The sequence below is a fragment of the Aulonocara stuartgranti genome, assembly GCF_965226115.1.
Source record: "Aulonocara stuartgranti genome assembly, chromosome: 8".
Classification (NCBI taxonomy): Eukaryota; Metazoa; Chordata; class Actinopteri; order Cichliformes; family Cichlidae; genus Aulonocara; species Aulonocara stuartgranti.
In genome coordinates, this window is record NC_138959.1 from 27482244 (window position 1) to 27495946 (window position 13703).

Below are 13703 nucleotides of genomic sequence, written 5' to 3' on the forward strand. Positions count from 1 at the left end.
TATATATATATATATATATATATATATATATATAGCGCATTTTTCATTTTTAATAATAAAAAACATCACAAAATCACAAGCAAAAGGAGAACACACCATGGCACATGTTTAAACAAGGTTTATTCATCTAAATGCTTTATTATTAAAACAGACTTAACATGATTTTTTCACCCCAAAAAACACATATTCAAAGCACCACATCAGCCCGATATCAGATGATATCTGTCACATGATATCAAAAAGAAACTGTCGATTCAGCTTTTTCGAGTGGGCAATCATGATGAAGCAGTTCATTATATTTTGTAGATTCTCTTCATATGTCTGTTGTCCCTAAAGAGGACTGTGTTAAAAAGCTTTGATTAATGAACCATTTTTCAATACAAGCTTCATTGCTTCAGAACGCTTAACATCCTTATCTAACAAAAAGGCTCAAAACCATTACATGGGTGGCACAATCCTATTTAGTGTTTTTAACTGAAAACAACCTACATGTGAAAATGTACAGGGCACGCCAGACTTACCTAGTCTTCTAACTCTCACCACAAACCTTTTAACAAAGGAAATTCTTCAGAGCAGCAACACAGGTCTGCCGAACAGTCATCAGCAGTGAGGGCAAGGTTCCTTTATAGGGCAGTCCTCAATCATGGTTGATTGAGGGAAAAAAAAAAAAAAGAGAGAGAGAGAGAGTACTGACTAGAAAGAGGCTCCTCTCTCTTTCTAGTCAGGACTCTTGCTGCAGCATTTTGAATTAACTGAAGGCTTTTCAAGGAGTTTTTAGGACATCCTGATAATAACGAATTACAGTATTTCAGCCTAAATAATGAATGCATGAACTAGTTTTTCAGCATCATCCTGAGACAGGATATTTTTAATTTTAGAGTTATTGAAAAAAAATGGAAGAAAGCAGTCTTACATATTTGTTTAATATGTGCATTGAAGGACATATCCTGGTCAAAAGTGACTCCAAGGTTCCTCACAGTGTTACTGGAAGCCAAGGTTATGGCATCCAGAGTAAGAGTCTGGTAAGATACCATATTTCTAAGAATTTTAGGGATGAGTATGATGACCTCAGTTTTACCTGTATTTAAAAGCAGAAAGTTAGAAGTTGTCTAGGTCTATAGATCTTTCACACCATCCTGCAGTTCTAATAATTGGTAGGTTATCTGGTTTCATGGATAGATAAAGTTGGGTGTCATCTGCATAGCAGTGAAAATGTATGTTATGCCTTCTAATGATACGGCCTAGATTAAGTATATGAAATGAAGCTTAAAAGCAAGAACTAAAAGTAAGAATACAGAGAACAAACATCTGTACTATATGGATTAAAATGTGAATATATGAGAATGTAAAGTCATTGAAGCTTTGGTTGATGAATTAGGAAATTTGTGTTTGGTCAAATTTTTTTGGCAATAAATTTTATACCACTAGAAAGAAAGCCTGTTTATTTTTCTTTGAATTGTGCAGCATTTGTAATGAAAATGCAACAGAGCTGAGTATGTAGAACCATGAAAAACTTGCCAAATTTTCTCTGTCAATGCCAAACAGCGACTGACTGGCTGCCTGAATGGAGCATGGAGTCAGTTGGTATCTGCTCCAAGCAAATCACATTTGACTGACCTGGATGGGGTCTGTATAGAATAGAATAGAATAGAATACAATGAACCTTTATTATCCCACGGATGATGGCAAGAGGAATATAAAATATAAAAGGAAGACACAAAGTAGTCCTTTATACATAAGCAACTAAAGTTCATATATAAAGTTGACAATGTACAGAAATATGCATAGAAAAATTGTATGGCGATATGTATAAAATGTACAGTGAACAAACACGCTGATGAGTAAGATACCCCAAAAGGATGTTAAACTGTGTTATAGTGTCTGACAGCTGCTGGTAAGAAAGACCTGCGGTAGCGCTCCTTCCTACACTGTGGGTGCAAAAGTCTACTGCTGAACGAGCTGCTCAGTGCTCTCAAGCAGGGAGGTGTTGTCCATGATGTTAACTGATGTTAGCTTAGACAGCATCCTCTCCTCCCCAACCTGCTCGATGGACTTCAGCGACAGTCCAGGACAGAGTTGGCCCTCTAGACCAGTAGTTTGTAGAGTTTCCCCCTGTCCCTCTCTGCCATTCCAGCAGACGACAGCATAAAAGATAGCAGTCCTTAGGAGTGTCCTGTTCACCCCGAAAGATCTCAGCCGCCATAGCAGGTGGAGACGACTTAGACCCTTTTTGTAGAGTGCATGTGTGTTTGTGTACCAATACAGTTTGTTATTGAGGTGAACACCCAAGTATTTGTCATAGGCCAACTTGAAACTGCAGATTCTTTAGGCCAAGTTCCATATAACAGTGATGTCAGAGACAGGCAATGAAGTGGACGTCCCACAAATATGACAATAGAAGACCTCAACCCCAACGAATCAGCTTGGCTATGCAGTTTGTGTCAGTGACCAACACTACTACATCGGCTTTCAGCCTGTTGAAAAATGGAATGCCCGCACACAGAAGTGTTCGACCAAGCTGGTGACATGCATGAGGCGGTACTAGGCTGTTGTTGCTGTACTTCTTCCACATGCTATTGTTTATTAAATCAGTACATTTTTAAATTGACAGTGTCCCGTTTCTTGAGACTTCAAGCATTCTATCCAATAAACAATGCCAAACAAGAGTAAATAGCAGAGGTAGAATTTGTTTAAAAAAAAAAAAAAAAAAAAAATTCAACCAAATACAAATTTTGTATTAGCTTATATATGGATTGAAACAAACATCAGTAATAAATGGAATGAAGTCAGAAAAAAAAATCGAATAATGTAATTAAATGTAAATAATTGGATTGAAAGCTGGAATATATTGATATACTTTTGCGTTTCTCTCTGAGAGGTAGAATTTGTACCTATATTATTATATTCTGCCCATCATGACACTTTTAAAATGCAAAAGAGAAGACTACTTTCTAAGAAATGCCCAAGAAATGTATGAAGGAAAACACCATGTACCGAGGCTCAGTGCTAGACCAAACCCTGCAGGCTCCATGAGCCAGCCTGCTCTTAGCGGAGGTGTTAAAACATGAAACCACACGAGATGTGTTACATACATTTTCTGTGTAGCTGCACGCCACAACAAGAAAGAGAGAAGCCCATCTGTTGACTAATAAAACCAGGCGAAAGCAGCAGTGGTGGAGTGAACAAGACGGGTCATAATATAGATAACAGTCCTTCATGTTTCACTGCCACACTGAAGCCTTTATACCCTTGGCTACTAGCAGGCCAGTGACACTTGCTGAGTTGTTAAAATGGTAACGCTCACTGGAGGTGATTTATGGTATGCAGCAATAGTATAGGCTTATTTCAGACACCTAAAGGCTTTTATATCTGTGTGCATGTGGGTGTGAAAAACAGGGGTTATCAATGTGTGGTCAGTAGTACAAATTCAGTAACCCATTACGTGTGTTTTACAAAGCTTTAGAGAACAAAGCAAATATTTGTCATTAGTTTGCAGTGTAAGCTCCGTTTAGTCTTTTCATTACAGGATGATGGTTATTGTTGATATGGCACTTGTGGCCACTGAACAATGTGACACTGAAAACATCCAGGAGCAACTGTCACATAACACAACCACAATATACCATTTTACTTTAGTAAGGTGTTTTAATAAAACACACTGAGACATTCCAAGTCCTTATCAGTATGTATCAGTGTTATAGTTTTTCTGTTTGGTACTTATAAGGTACTAGAAGCACACTCCCAGGTAGTAGTAGCAGCAGTCAATATTTTTATACTAACCTATTCTGTGTAGAACCCTTTTCATTCCTTCCTTGATGATTTATAAATGTTTTGAGAATCAGAAAGAGATAACAGAGGCCCCTGCCACAGATTCAGTGAAATGCTGATCTGTCAGCTCAGAGTATACAAATTTCACTATTGTAGTAAAGGCTTAGTTTCAGTTAATGTATTTGCATTTAAAATAATAATCTCTTGTGCACACAGTAATGTTTAATTAGGATTCATTTTCCATGATCTAATTGCACAAATTTAATGTGTTAGATTAACAAGATTTTTATATACTATTTCTATCCCTTTCCTTCATTTGAAGTCCTTTCAAAGAAAAATAAAAGTATAATGAAAAGAAAGAAACATATGATGAAGCATGTATGATGATGAACATTTTGTGGTATACTCCTCAAGCCCTGACATCTGTTACAGATCAAAGTGGTGTCACTGAGACCCTTTGGCTTTGCTCCAACCACAAATTAAGTAAAAGGCCTAAAATCCAGCAGATGTGGTTTTACTGTAGTACAGAATGGCAGAGCTTTATGTGCTTTTGCTGTCAGTTATTCCTGCTGTAATCAGATCAGAAATGTAATCAATCCTTTTTCATCCTGCCCTTGCTGTATCTTGTCTGCAAAGTGGACATTCTCTTTTTTGGATTCGTTTTAAGTGTGAGTGTGTGGTGTGAGCATCCGCCTTTGTGAGTTACTTATTGGTTATTCTAACAGGACTGGATTACTGTTACACTGAATCTTACACTGTGTAGATTCCCTGCATACTGACAACAGCAGCTAAGTCATTGTCAGTATGCACAGTTACAGTGTAACTGCTCAAACTTTCAACAGAGCAGCAATACCACCGGTAAAGAGCTGAAACAAAATCTTTAATAGAAATATAGACTAAATCTAAAGGGAAACATCCCAAAAAAATGACCTCAGACAAGCGTGACTCTCAACGTTGAGTCACTTTCTGTTCAAAACAACTTTCCAAAGGGTGGAGCTTCAGGAAGAAACCCCACAAATACTTTTTTATTCAGTATGAGTCATTCTAATATGCCGAATATCCACAATGAAAAAGTAAAAAGTCAGGACTTGTTCCCTGACCCAAAGGTGTAAGGGGGGAAAAAAAAAAAAAAAAAAAAAAAAAAAAAAAAGGAAACCCCTCTCCTCCACCAACAAAAACTCCATACTCCTTTGCATCAAGTTTGTATGTCTGGGTCTCTGTCTCTTTATTTCGTGTCTTTTTTTGATAGTGTCTTGTGCTGTGTACATTGTTTTCTGATCATGTTCACCTGTGGTCTCTGGTGTGTTCCATCTCCCCGATTACCTCATGTGTGTATCGAAGCCCTTAAATACACACACACACACACACACACACACACACACGTTTGTTTGGCGGTTCCCATGTAGGTTTAAACCCTGAGTTACACCCGACAGTGAAGGTGTCGGAATGTCAGATAAAAAGCGCGTCAATAAAGGAGAACAAACAAACAGACTGTATGAATGTGTAAGTGAATGAGACATGTTGTTTAAAGCACGTTGAGTGCTTGAGTAGAAAAGTGCAATATAGGAACCATTCAATGGAATTCACCCAGCTTGGCCAGTAGGTTATGGACTGTTTATGTGCTTAACTGACTTGTCTCACTCAAGTAAAAGTAAAGGACAGGCTCTGAAATGTACTTCGAGTAAGAAAGTTAAAAAAAAAAAAAAAAAAAAAAAAAAAAACACCTCTGTTGCCTACATTGTAGAGGGTGACTTTGCCTGTAAACTGGGAAATGTGTACAGTCGTACTGAATGGAGTTAGCTCTTTTTCTCTCCCTGTTAAATACAGCAGCAGGACCTTTATTTAGCAACACACTGTGTGGAAAAAACAAAACAAAAAAACTGAACAAACAGGTTGGGTGTTTGTTTCATTTGAAATTACCTGCAACTTAAAAAACAAGAAAAAAAAACCCCCACACAAAACAAAAAGAAGTCACTCCCCTTATTCTTCAGTAGTGCTAGCTAAATGCCAAAGTACCACAATACCTGAACACCTGCAGTTGTTCAGGTATTGTGCCAAAAAAGGGGGAAAAAAAAAATCCCATTTTTAAGCCATGACTTTGGCACACGTCATCTCTTTTTATGAGACATCCTCTGATTAATAAAAAGGCTTGCCTTTCATGCGTTACTGATTACACTTTAATTTGTTTAGCGTGAAATATCAACCCCAATAAATAACAAGCTTGTTTTGAAAAGTAAGGAGTAGAAGGTACAGATATTTGTTTGAAAATGTAGGCAGTAAAAGTAAAAAGCAGTTAGACTATATATTTTTTTTTTCTAAGTACAGATACCTAAAAATTCTACACAAGTATGCACAGCAAACAGCATTAAATAGACACTGGAATATTTCTAACATTTTGAGTTATTTTCCAGTGTTAGAAAATCAGCACTGCACAGTGTTAGCCATTGTTAATCTTCAAAACTGACTGGGTTACTTTTAAACATAACACTGTCAAAAGTGTTAATTTCACACTCAACAGTGTTGTATTTAACACTCAGAGGTGTGGACCCATATAGACACTCTCCAGTGTTAATTTAACACTGGAGATTTTGCTGTGTGGTAACAAAGTATTAGTATTTCATTACTTCCCATCTCTGACACACACCAGGCTGTGGCTACCTATGTAACCCTCTAATGGACTATTAGGTTGTATGGCAATCAATATTATCTTAACCTTTCTTTTAGAATCACTTCAGTTTCTTGACTGGAAGTTGAAAAAGTTTTTCTTGGGTCCCTACTTTGTATTAGCATTGGCTATTTACCCATGTAGCTTGAAGTCACTGAATGTCATTCACTTTGCATCATCTCTGTTCATTGTGTCACTGGAAACTGCTTTCAGCTTAAGGGCCATGAATATCAGCAGAGGTGGGACCAAGTCATTGTTTTGCAAGTCTCAAGTCAAGTCTCAAGTAATGTCAGGCAAGTCAGAGTCGAGTCTCAAGTCACTGGTGTAAAAGTCCGAGTCAAGTCAAGTCTGAAACTTTGAATTTCAAGTCCTTTCGAGTCTTTAAAAAAAAAAAAAAAACAAACGAAAAAATAATGTTGCAGTTATGCTAAATGTAAATATTAGACCATGTAATTTTAAAATCTGTGTTTTTCTCAACACATACAAAATAGTGAACTTAGAAAATATACACAAATTGTGAAATTGCACCTCTTTAAAATGCAGCTCAATTAAACCTAGCTCCAAGAATAATTTTCACCGACAGTTCTGAGATACGCTGCATGTTATTCTTGGATGCGGTTGTAGGACCAGCTTTAAAATCTCATGACAAAAATATCATACACATTAAAAAAAAACTGTATCACCAATGTAGCCTGGACAACATTTGCTAGTTAGATGAAGTCAGCTATCTCATCTTAGCATATTTATATGCATATTTATAATTATACGGTTCTTGGAGTGAGTGCACACACTCATGAAGTTTAGTAACTTCCGGTCACTGCAACAAGCCCAGGTACAGTTTACCGACGGATGGGTGCAGGACCTTGAAATGCACCGTGTAGAACGAAAGACCATCGTACGTATCATAAGTTTACCAATCTCACAAATCGTCTTCATAAATACACATTCGTTAACCGTTTATTAATATAACCTTTGAGCTCAACGGTAATTAATTAGTAGTGGAAATAATTTCTGGTAGCATCACAGAAATGTAGCAGTGACAATAATATTGTATGCTGTAATCGTACTGGGCAATTAGTGATACAAAACAACTGTTTTATCCTGTGAATAAAAGTATGTGTTTTTGTCAATGTACCATAATAACAGAAGCGAAACGCAATATTGTGTCAGGACAATTCACTATTTATGCACAATAAATAAAGGAGCATAGCGCGACAATTTCTGTTCAGCGCCAGACTTGCTTGTAACCTATATCACCAATTATGTTAAGAAAAATGACGCATTAACTACAACAGCAGACTGACCTTTGTGTAAATGCTTGGAGCAGACTAACCTGTGAGCTGGAGTGTTCTAGGACGTTATATTTGATCTTTGAATGGCTGCAATCCAGTCGCCTCTTTGTTACTTCGGAAACATGGCTAGAACAATTTCTCTTCAACGACGTAATCCGATAACAACCGATCTCTTTACTCGTCAGCTTCCCGTGGCTGTCATGCGACCGGCTATTGTAGTTAATAATACAACAGCTTCTTGACATTTTTGTGTTTCTTTTTATCGCTGTGTGACTGATTTTAATTGAAAGCCTGCGTGCGCTAGTACCGCTTGCCACGAGTTCCCAGAATCCTTTGTGGTTCTACCCGTGAATGACGTCACATTTTCAATCTCCATATAATATGCATGTTAAATTTTATATTTGGGGTAAAATATCAAGTCTTTTCAAGTAAACCGGTTCAAGTCCAATTCAAGTCCCAAGTCATTGGTGTAAAAGTCCAAGTCAAGTCACAAGTCTTAGAACATTTTTTCAAGTCAAGTCTAAAGTCATAAAATTAATGACTCGAGTCTGACTCGAGTCCAAGTCATGTGACTCGAGTCCACACCTCTGAATATCAGAACATCCAGGTACTTCATATCGGTTAGCTTATGCAAACTTGTAATCATGCATGTAGTTGCCTTTAATAATAACCCAAGGCCATGCTGTATGGCCTTAAAATAAAACTCTTTAATGACAAAGTACTTCAGTTCTTTTCTCCTGCATATTATTAGCCCTAATAATGAGTCTTTTCAATGATAATAAACAAGGAGACTTTCTGCCTAAAAAAATAAAATAAAAACTGGAATTCATAATGAAGATAAAAGACCCTCTGCTTTCATGGTCCTACCTGATTGCATATGTGATATCTCACTGCTACCAAGCAAACTGCACTGTGGGAACATCGCAAATAAATTAAGCAAAGCATGCATGTGATAATGTTCTCTTGGAGCATAAAAAGAAGTCTGAATAGCACGCATCTGTTAAGGAAGGATGAATGATAAAATTAATTAGCATCCTCAGAGATACAGTAGTGTCAGTCCTTGGTGGCTTAAAAAGCTCAAGCTGGTGATTATGGTAAAAGTAGAATATTCTGCTCGTCCTCAGACATTGTTCTGTATAGATAACATGCTGGTGAAAATCTCAGTCAGAACACAGATGTAATTTTCTTATTAGCTGTTCATCTCACCAGTTCATCCGAGTATGTAATTAAACAAATAAACATGGAAGTGTGTGCTGTAAGGAAACCTCTCAGAAAATGTATTTTGCTCAGTGTTTTTGTTAATTACACTCGTGACCAAAACATTCTGAATTTGATTAAGATAAACATCCATTTATGAATGTTTTTTGGTTAAACATGTCTGGCATGTTACAGTAAATTGCCAAAAATAATGTCATGCGATACACTGACAAGAGTACCAGGACACTGATCCGATCTCAAGGCTGTCGTGTGTTTTGTCTGTTTTTAAATGATTGTACCCATCTCACTCGAAGACTTTGCAAAAGCAATTTTGCAGCTGATATAGCAACATTTTGTCACTCAACTCGTCATGTGCTCATGCTTGGACAGGCCCCCTTCCCGTTATATTGTATTGCACAGGGGACCACATAATACTCCAGGATATCATATAGCCAGATAAGAAAAAAAAACCCAAAACAAACCTAGGAATTCACAAGTCTGAATTAGGCTGTAGTTGTTGGTGACATAACCTAGATGAATTAACCTGTTAAGTGTTGAATAGGACTGAACTGACAGTAGAAGCTAATGTGCTCAGTCACAGGAATGAATTTGAGACCCAACTCCGCACCACTGAAAAACCTTGTAGCTGGTGCAGCTGAAGATAGCATAGCTACTATTAGCTGCATCCTAGCAAATTGTCACGAGCAGCTAGGAAAAAAGGATGGCTGAGTGACAGGGAGGAGGAGGAAGTGTAGTGCTAAACATAAGCTCCAGGTTCACCATCAACCCATTTGTCTCCACTCAGTGACACACCTACCGAGGAACAAACTCTGGTTATTGGAGACCTCCGTTTTGAGACACCAGCAACCATGGTGAATTGGCTTCCAGGGGCCAGAGTAGGCGACATGCTGGCTCAGATTAAACACATTCTGTAAAATTCTAACTCACATCAGCAAAATGTGACAGTGTCACAGGTCACTAAAATTGATATCAAAGTGGTGTGTAACTTTGTGAAAACAATGTTGAAATCTTTCATTTTCTCAGGTCCCCTCCCTAACCAGACCAGGAGTGACACCTTTAGCTGTGTGTGTGTGTCCCCTCAAATTGTTGACTTTTGGAGTGGTGTCCAAAAAAAAAAAAGAAGAAAAAAAAAAAAGATTGTGGGCTTTGTAGAAAATTGGGAAACTTTAGGTTACTCCCTTCCAAGTCTTTGTCAATACATGAATGAATACTTGATCAACAAATTGATTTACTCTGCCTTATAGAAACCTTTTTACAACAGGATGATTATGTTAGTTTGAATGAAACAAGAACCATGAGACATACTAATTGTCAGAATCAGGAGGGCTAGCCTCAGCATGTCATGTCTGTGTGCAGGCAGGCAGTATGGAGGAGCCAAAGTGCAGACACTGGGTGGCGAAACGTGAACGCAAAAGAAACCAAACTGAAAATACAAAATTAAAACTTACACAAGCAGGCAGGCAGGCAGGCAGGCAGCTAGGTAGGCAGGCAGGCAGGCAGGCAGCTAGGTAGGCAGGCAGGCAGGCAGCTAGGCAGGCAGGCAGGCAGGCAGCTAGGCAGCTAGGCAGGCAGCTAGGCAGCTAGGCAGGCAGGCAGCTAGGCAGGCAGGCAGCTAGGCAGGCAGAACACACACACCATAGCATGAGGGGAAAACACAACAGAGACAAATGAAAATACAGGGTTTAAATACACAGAGGAGCAATCAGGGAATGGGAGACAGGAGGGAAACACAGCTGGGACAAATCAGGGCTAATTAGACAAGGGAAGCAAAACCAGACACATTATCATAGGATACAGACTGTCAAAATAAAACAGGAAACATAACACAGAGACGCAGACTTGAAAAGGGGATACAGCTGACAGGGGAGACAGAGCAATCATGGAACACAGAGGCAGAAACCAGCAGACTCTAACAAAGAAACCAAAAGACTAGAAATGATAAACACATGGCAAAAGCAAAGTTCAATAATAATGTAAAACTCAAAACACTCAGTCAACGACCCAGGTACGCTAACACAGCCTTGTTCATTCTAGCTGGAAAACTCTTAATGCCTTTAACACAGCATATTTAATCTATTTCTAGAACCCACCCACCACTTTAACCACACTGTTAAATATGACATAGAAACTGAACATTTAACAGTATTCCGTAAAAAACGTCTTTCCCAGATAATTTCCTAATAACATTTAAATTTACAATACTGGATTACACAACGATGGGGAATACATTTTTGTCACAGTAAATGTCTTTCTGAAAATGCTGTAAGGAAGTTTAAGGATGTAGTTCATACACTTGTTATCTTGTTGAATGCCACGTACTACCACAATGCAAAGCAGCTACGTGAAGTCTACAACCACAGAGGTCGATTATCTTGTTAATAATTTTACTTCCTTACTGTGCACGACTCTGGATACTACGGAGCCCCTCTGATGACATGGTCCAAAAAATGAATAAATTGTGGCCACAAAATACTACTTCGTGGGCACGAAATGGGTATAACGCGCCCAAGAAATACTTATTTGTGGCCACGAAATACTATTTCGAGGGCACGAAATGCTAATTTGTGGGCACGAAACACTTGACCGATAACCGTGATCCTTCCCAGGCCCTTGCAGTTGGTTGACAATAAAATTTATCCCGGCGTCCAGGTCGTACTTGCGTCTGTAAAGCAACTGGGCTCTCAATATCCTGTTTAATGTCTCTCCGTAATAATGGTTCCTTGCATTGCCAGGCTTTTCTAAATGCATTTGTAGCTCATTCCCAACCCTAAAATAAAACTCAATCATACTGTCTCTGTACATGGTGTATAGGTTTAGCCTACTCTTATGCCTATGGTTCTACACAACTTACACAATGTTGCCACGTTATACCCAATTCGTGCCCACAAATTAGCATTTCGTGCGCACGTTATACTATTTCGAGGGCACGAAGTAGTATTTTGTGGCCACAATTTATTTATTTTTTGGATCATGTCATCAGAAGGGCTCCGTAGGATACTGCTCCTCTGAAAAAGAAAGTCTCAAATCAGAAGTACTTGGCTGTGTGATATAACTCTCACTCACACCTTAAAGCAGATAACTCCTCAACTGGAGAGGAAATTGTATCCCACTAATTTAGAAGATCATCATTTAGCCTGGAAAAATAGTTTGCCACTGTACAAGAAAACCATCTGCAAAACTAAAACATCTTACTATTCATCGCTCATTCAAGAAAATAAATACAACACGATTTCTCTTCACCACTGTTACCAGGCAGAGAAAAATCTCAGAGTTCTGTTGAGCCAAGCATTCCTTTAACCGTAACTAGTTATGATTTCATGCATTTCTTCACAAATAAAAATTTGACAATTAGAGAAAAAAATATACATAACAATCTCACAGATGTAACATTATGTACTTTCAATGCAATTCATATTTATTTAGACTCATTTTCTCCAAGTGATCTGTCTGAGTTAATTAAATAATTATTTTCTCCAAATCATCAATGTGTGTTTTAACCCTATTCCTAAAAGAATGCAACCATTATTTTATGCTTCATTGTTAAATATGATCAGTCTATCTCTATAAATCAGCTACATACCACAGGTACACCATCAAGCTGGCATAACTGTACTGTACTGTAATTTGTTATTATCAGTATATCCTAAAAACTCTCTGAAAAGCCTTCAGTTGATCCAAAATGTTACAGACTTCTATATTGGCTTCTCTTCACTGGCTCCCTGTTAAATCCGGAATTGAATTTAAAAGCCTTCTCATCTCATACAAGGTCTTGAATAATCAGGCCCCATCTTATCTTAATGGCCTTGTAGTACCATATCACCAAATTAGAGTACTTCACTCTCAGACTGCAATAGGTGTAGGCTGCTGGGGGCTTTCCATGATGAAAGTGCTCCTTTTTCACATCTTTTTTACTCACTATGTGTTTATACCCCACTCTGGATTTTATCCTTAATTAATCTTAATCTGTCTCTTTTCCCATTTGTCTTGTCTTCCTCCTTTCATCTCATCCAGTCGTGCCATATGGCCGCTCCTCCCTAAGCCTGGTTCTGATAGAAGTTTTCTCCTGTTAAAAGGTAGTTTTTCTTCCCCATTGTTGCCAAAATACTTGTTAAAAGGGGTTTACATGGTTGTTGGGGGGTTCTCTGTTTTCTTTGTATTGTAGGGTCTTTAGCTTACAATATTAAGTACCTTAAGGCAATTGATATTGTGACTTGCCACTATATAAATAAAATATAATTCAATTAACCAAGCTGCCTTTGGTCAAGACACTCAACCTTCACTAGTAAGTTGTCATAGTGGAATGAATGGGGAATTTCCATATATACATCACAGAAAAAAAAATCCCAGAATGCCTTTATTGTCACTGCACAAATATAAAATGATATTATACTGCTACTCTGCAATTATGGTGTCAGTGGTACAGAAAACTGAAAGTGTAACACAAAGTATTTAATATTACCCAGAGTAATGAGAAAGTGTAACTTAACTGTAGCAAGGTTGATTGAAAGCCCCACTGCTGCAAACACATCTGGACAGGTATGTCTCCTGAGTCTACAAACATACAAAGAGTTGCACACTTTTATTTGGCCCAGCAGCTGTTCCACTGCACTGGAACTCCCTGGTAGCCATTGCATTACTACACTTGTGTTAATGTAATATTATTAAAGGTTTCTGATGTCCTCAAACATCTGAGCCCAACAAAATATACATGCCTCATAACATCCATTCCTTTTGGCAGGGCCAGATAGTGGCCAAGTCCA